The 7,074-nt window shown below is 47.2% G+C and overlaps 1 long non-coding RNA gene across 1 annotated transcript; it reads left to right on the top strand.

The window, feature by feature from the left end:
• Nucleotides 1-419: 419 nt before the first annotated feature.
• Nucleotides 420-4,147, top strand: LOC139177499 (uncharacterized). The gene is made up of 3 exons (XR_011561899.1): nt 420-571; nt 1,884-2,396; nt 3,485-4,147. It is a non-coding gene; the product is annotated as an uncharacterized lncRNA (long non-coding RNA).
• Nucleotides 4,148-7,074: the final 2,927 nt, after the last annotated feature.

The raw sequence follows: 7,074 nt of genomic DNA, 5'->3' as shown, positions 1-7,074 counted from the left end.
TCTGAGTTACAGCTGAGCTTAGGAAAATGGGCTTTCTCAGGGAGGAAGCAGAGGGCAGTTTTCAGCTCTGGAGAAAACGCAGGATGCAGGGCAAATCCACAGTAGAGGAGAACATGACTCCCTTTTCCTCTGCTCTCCAGTCTACCTGCCTCTTTCTCTCCTTTGGCAGACAGCTTTGCTTCACGTGGCAGAGCTTCCACCAGTCCTAGACTCCAGCCTTCCTGTTTTGTAATCCAAGTGTTTCTGCATAGACTGTGTTAGAAGAGTCCTGGGGAAGGAGTCTGATTGGTCAGATTGGCCAGTGCTCATCCCTGAGCCAATCCCTGTAGCAAGGGGCTGGGGTGTTCTGATTGGCCAGGCCTGGGTCACATGTTCATCCCGCCTGTGGGTGGGGTCTATTACCGAAAGAAAGGGGTTGAAGCAAGCAAGCTGGGGGCAAGACAGATGTCCATCAGCAGGTAGCCAGGCCCCAGCAAGTGAGGCAGAGACCTGCCTGCAGGGCTGGGGCACCGACAGAGGGAGGAAGTGTCTTAGAAACAAGCGGACAAGCTCTATGAAGCTGACAGACAAGGTCAGCTTCCTGTCAGCAGCACGGGTGACATTACTGCGTCCTAGAACCTGGAGCTGGAGTTGCCTAGCTCTCTGCTGCTTCCAGTTAGGATTGGTCCTGGGAGCGAGCCTGCAGGGCTGGAGGAACCGATTGGCTTGGCTGAATGTGTGTGTGTGGCGGGGGGCGGGGGCGGGGGTGTGCGTGGAGTGGCTGAAAACAGATTCCGGTTTTTATCAACCCCGCTCACACCTCCTTCCTCCAAGCTGCCCTATCTGACCTTCCTCCCTGGAAGGCGCTCCTCCACTTCTGACCTTCCACAGAACACTGGCCATTTTTGCCTGCTGGGCACTTGGAACATCCTGCCCAGGATTATTCACCAGCTGTCTGTCAGGGCGTCATTCCAACTGGAGAGAGAAGATGGCAGACACTTGGTCTTCCCCTTGTTTATTTCCCGGGAAGGTTCTAGCACTACCCCATGTGCATAATGCAGAATCCCAAAATTTTGGATTTGGAAGGAACCCTGGTCAGCTGGTCTGACCTGCCACCCAGTGGGGATGTCTCTCCCTGACCTCTCTGATGGCTACTTCAACACTGTTTGGGCACCTCCACCTTGGGGACCTCTCTCCTTTGCCAGACACGTGAACTGTGGAGGACACCTCTGATACCATCAAGCTGGTATCTGCCTCCTAGTTCTGGCTCTATGTCTGGAGGATCTCAGAAAAAAATGAATTTGCTCTTCTAAATTGTAGGCTTTCAAATATTTGAAGAACTTTCTGTTACTTTCCTCCCATGTCTTCTCTGCAGGTAAACTCCCCGAGCCATTGTCTCTTAGTGGTGGCTGGTAGGTGAGGGACAGAGTGAAGCAGGGCCGCTAGACTCTTCATCATCTTGGTCAGTTCATGAAAGTGAAAGTGGCTCAGTCATGTTTGACTCTTTGCGACCCTATGGACTATACAGTCCATGGAATTCTCCAACCCAGAATACTGGAGTGGGTAGCCTTTTCCTTCTCCAGGGGATCTTCCCAACCCAGGAATCGAACCGGGGTCTCCTACATTGCACGCGGATTCTATATCAACTGAGTTATCAGGGAAGCCCCTGGTCAGTTCATGTCACACTTCAAATGTGATCTTGCCAGGGTCCATAGACTTACCTGACTTCATGCATCCGTCAGGATACTTATAGGTAGGACACAACAGAAAAACCAAATAGAAGGGGCTTGAACAATTAGGAAAATGGGTTATTTTCCCAGGAGAAGTGCTTCAACAGTCATTGATGACCCCAGGCATTTCCCTTTCTCCAACTTACATCTTCCATGTTTCTGGTCTGATGACAGATTCCTCAAGGTGCCCAGATGGCTGCTACAGTTCCAGACCTCACATGCTAACAACTCTAAGAGGCAGAAGAGGAACATCTATTTCTAGGGATTCTTTTGAAAACAGAGGAGAACTTTACCAAAAATAACCCCAGTGTATTTGCCCCCTGTGTCTCATTGATCAGGGACTCTTGAGAGTCCCTTGGACTGCAAGGAGATCAAACCAGTCTACCCCAAAGGAAATCAATTCTGATATTTATTGGAGGGACTGTTGCTGAAGCTGAAGCTCCAGTACTTTGGCCACTTGATGTGAAGAGCTGACTCGTTCGTTGGAAAAGGCCCTGATGCTGGGAAAAATCGAAGGCACAAGGAGGAGGGGGAGGCAGAGGATGAGGTGGTTAGATAGCATCACTGACTTAATGGACATGAACTTGAGCAAATTCCAGAAGAGAGTGGAGTACAGAGGAGCCTCGTGTGCTGGGGTCGCAGAGTTGGACATGACTGAGCGACTGAAAAACAACGACTTGTTGACTGGTAAGGATGAAGGAATCTATGACTAGCTTAGGTTAATCAAGATTCATTTTGATATTTGGCAAAACTAATATAATTATGTAAAGTTAAAAAAAAAAAAAAAAAGATTTACTCCCTGGAGCAGGGGAAGGATAAAGCATTAGGTCTGGAGATAGGAAGACCTGAATTTGAATTCTCTCTCCATGACTTTGTAGCTTATTTCCAGCAGATTAATACAAATCACCTAATAGCTGGACACGAATCATTCAGTCACTTAGTAGTATTGCTGATCTTCAGTTCCCTCATGTATAATTTGGGCTCAGGGATAGCGCCTGCCCCATAAAAAAAATCCTGTCCACCATTTACACATTTAGTACAATTGCTGGTACTCCCATAAAGGCTATTTTCTTTTCTTTCTTCCTTCTCTTGACCTGACCAGTAACCATGCCATGCAGACCCCTACCCAGCTGTCTTTTCTGCTTTTAAGCCCTGTTTCTGACATCTGATGTTTATGAAACCTTTATTTTTTAAGAAAAACCTGAACGTTGAAATTTACATTTATCCCTTTTACATGTTTTCAGCCCATTATTTCAGCCTGTCAAGATATTTTTGAATCCCGATTCTGCCATCCTTTCTATTAACAGTCCCCCTGGCTTTGTGTCACCTGCAGATTTGATAAGTGCATCTTCCGTTCTGCTTCATCCAGGTTGCTGAGGCGGACAAGGCCGAGGGCTGAGCCGTGGGGTGGTGTTGGCAATCCTGCTGGCTGGCACCAGAGCCTGCTGCTGTTTCACAGCGCCCATGCCGGCAGGCCAGCCACACTCCGCTTTCACGTTTGGGATCTCAGAGGCTCTGAGCGACGTCTTCCTTGAGTTACCATATCACTCCCATTGCCAGAGGTGCACCCCCAAGTCCCCGTCCCCGCCCCCCAGTCTTTGTCCCCCCAGGACAGGAATGCAGTCGGGCATGGCTCGTCCTTGGTGAACTCAGGCGGCTCCTAGGGTTTCTTGCTGCCCTTTCTGTGCATCTTCACACTTAGGAATTTGCCAGGGATTGTCATCAAACTTACCAGCCTGTTGCTACCGGGACTTAATGTTTTGCTTTGTTTTAAGTTTTATGCAGAGTACATCATGAGAAATGCTGGGCTAGAAGAAACACAGGCTGGAATCAAGATTACCAGAAGAAATATCAATAACCTCAGATATGCAGATGACACCACCCTTATGGCAGAAAGTGAAGAGGAACTAAAAAGCCTCTTGATGAAAGTGAAAGAGGAGAGTGAAAAAGTTGGCTTCAAGCTCAACATTCAGAAAACGAAGATCATGGCATCTTGTCCCATCACTTCATGGGAAAGAGATAGGGAAACAGTGGAAACAGTGTCAGACTTTATTTTTCTGGGCTCCAAAATCACTGCAGATGGGATTGCAGCCATGAAATTAAAAGACGCTTACTCCTTGGAAGGAAAGTTATCACCAACCTAGATAGCATATTCAAAAGCAGAGATATTACTTTGCCAACAAAGGTCCATCTAGTCAAGGCTATGGTTTTCCTAGTAGTCATGTATGGATGTGAGAGTTGAACTATAAAGAAAGCTGAGCGCTGAAGAATTGATGCTTTTGAACTCTGGTGTTGGAGAAGACTCTTGAGAGTCCCTTGGACTGCATGGAGATCCAACCAGTCCATCCTAAAGGAGATCAGGTCTGGGTGTTCATTGGAAGGACTGATGCTGAAGCTGAATCTCCAATACTTTGGCCACTGATGCGAAGAGCTGACTGATTTGAAAAGACCCTGCTGCTGGGAAAGATTGAGGGCAGGAGGAGAAGGGGACGACAGAGGATGAGATGGTTGGATGGCATCACCGACTTGATGGACGTGAGTTTGGGTAAACTCCGGGAGTTGGTGATGGACAGGGAGGCCTGGTGTGCTGCGATTCATGGGGTCGCAAAGAGTCAGACACGACTGAGCGACCGAACTGAACTGAACAGAAGTTTTTCTAATGTTTTTCTTTGTTCACAAGTCTTCCCTTGTGGCTCAGTAGGTAAAGAATCTGCCTGCAATTCGGGAGACCTGGGTTCGACCCCTGGGTTGGGAAGACACCCTGGAGGCTACCCACTCCAGTATTCTGGCCTGGAGAATTCCATGGATGGGGTCGCAAAGAGTCGGACATGACTGAGCTACTCCCATTCACTTTTGTTCTGAAAGTTGGGATATGGGCTGACTGTCAATAGTCTGGAGTTTTTTCACTCTACAGTCCCTCTGCTGGGGTTCTGTACTTGAACCTGAGGTCCTTGTCAAGGAACTACATGTCTGGAGATATGAGCTCCCTGAGAGTAGAGCCAGTCTGTCTTTATACAGGTTGGGTCCTGTTTTCTTCCTGCCCTTCCCTCTCCTTTCCTCCCTCCCTTCTTTCTCTTCTTTTTTCTTTCTTTCTCCTCTTTTCGTCTTTCTTTCTCCTTTCTTCCCTCCTCCCTTCCTTCCATTAGGGAAGGAACATTAGGAAAATACCCACCTGCAAGTCATTACCCAGTTGACAACTTAGTATACTCTGTTCCCATTTCCAAGGCATAGTCTGTTTTCAGTTCAGTTCAGTTCAGTCGCTCAGTCGTGTCCGACTCTTTGTGACCCCATGAATCGCAGCACACCAGGCCTCCCTGTCCATCACCAACTGCCGGAGTTCACCAAAACTCATGTCCATCGAGTCAGTGATGCCATCCAGCCATCTCATCCTCTGTTGTCCCCTTCTCCTCCTGCCCTCAATCCCTCCCAGCATCAGGGTCTTTTCCAATGAGTCAACTCTTCACATGAGGTGGCCAAAGTATTAGAGTTTCAGCTTTAGCATCAGTCCTTCCAAAGAACACCCAGGACTGAGCTCCTTTAGGATGGACTGGTTGGATCTCCTTACAGAGTCTCCAAGGGACTCTCAAGAGTCTTCTCCAACACCACAGTTCAAAAGCATCAATTCTTCGGTGCTGTTTTAGACAGTTGTGAATAAATGATAATATAGTTGAAATATATCTTATAAATATTCTGAAGTATTATATGCCACAGTTTTTCTAGTGTAAAGGCAGTATGTGAAAGAGTAGAACATGCGCATAAGAGAAAAGGTAAATTGTGAGCAGGTTTGAGTCCTGTTGTCTCTTTTTCACTTAACATGAGTCAACTTGGGTTTTCCCGGGCTTTTACAAACTCTGGAGGGTTTTGATGACTTTGTAAGAGTCCATAGGTTGAATGCTCCCTACCTGCTTAAATACTCTCCCGGGTCCTCCTTCAACTTTCAGTTTTTCATTAAACATTGCTGGAATCTTTGTGCACACCCACTTTTCTCCATTTCTGACCGCTTCCTTTGCACAGAATTCTAGGAATGGATCAATTCTCTCTCTCTTTTAATATTTGTTTTAATTTAATTTATGGATTTGGCTGCACCAGGTCTTAGTCGCAGAGTGTTTTTTCTTAAATCAGTTCTCCCTTAACTGTGTTTGTCAGAACTTTTGTGTCTGAATACCCTCCTCTATGATAGGAGCAAGATAGAAAGTTCTGATGTCCTCTTTCTCCTTATCAACCAGTCCTTTCACTGATGTTATCCTCTATGAAGACGTGTTTCAATATTAAATCGGTCGTGTGAAAGCAGACTCCATCCTTTCCTGTTCATTGCCAAAATTCTTTTGCTAGAGGAATTTCAAATGAAATTTTCAAAGATTAACAAAAAATCTCACAGAAGGTTTCCAGAGAAGGCTTGGGGAGATGAAAAATAATTGGAGGGCTCTCTAGCTCTGGACTTTATCACCTGAGACTGGATGTATGCCTTCCTGTGATTCCAGCTCCATCGAGACTGACACTTCTGACAGCTCGGCTGGGCCCTGCCCTTGGCAACTCAACCAAGAAAGGGCTGAAATTCTACTCTCTGTTGCTACCAGCTTGGCTGGGTCTCCTGGTGGCTCAGACGGTAAAGCGTCTGCCTGCAGTGCGGGAGACCCGGGTTCGATCTCTGGGTTGGGAAGATCCCCTGGAGAAGGAAATGGCAACCCACTCCAGTACTCTTGCCTGGAAAATTCCACGGACTGAGGAGCCTGGTAGGCTACAGTCCATGGGGTCACAAAGAGTCGAACATGACAGAGCGAGTTCACTTTGGCTTTTTGAGATTCTGCGTATGTGATATCATACCGTATTTGTCTTTTTCTGACTCATTTCACTTTCATAATGCCTTCAAGATTCCTCCCTGTTGTCACAAATGGCAGGATTTCCTTCTTTCTTAGGTCTGAATATTACTTATAGAGAGATAGTTACATCTATATGTATCTCCACATGGGCTTCCCAGGGGGCGCTAGTGGAAAAGAATTCGCCTGCCAATGCAGGAGACGTAAGAGACGTGGGTTCACTTCCTGGGTCAGGAAGATCCCCTGGGAAAGGGCATGGCAGCTCACTCCAGTACTCTTGCCTGGAGAACCCCATGGACAGAGGAGCCTGGCAGGCTACAGTCCATGGGGTCGCAAAGAGTCAGACACGACTGAAGCAACTTAGCACACATGCAAGTACACACATCTCTCTCTCTCTCTCTCTCTCTCTCTCTCTCTCTCCATACACCTAACATCTGTAGCAGGTGTTGGTGGAAATGGGGAGATATTGGTCAAAGAGCACAAACTTTGTGTTAGAAGATGAAGTTCCAGGGGTCACACAATGTTATGTGTCAACTGCTGCTGCTGCT

Source organism: Bos indicus, chromosome 19 (assembly GCF_029378745.1).
Source record: "Bos indicus isolate NIAB-ARS_2022 breed Sahiwal x Tharparkar chromosome 19, NIAB-ARS_B.indTharparkar_mat_pri_1.0, whole genome shotgun sequence".
Taxonomy (NCBI): Eukaryota; Metazoa; Chordata; class Mammalia; order Artiodactyla; family Bovidae; genus Bos; species Bos indicus.
Note: the sequence above shows the minus strand (reverse complement) of the source record. Positions and strands in the feature narration are given on the sequence as shown.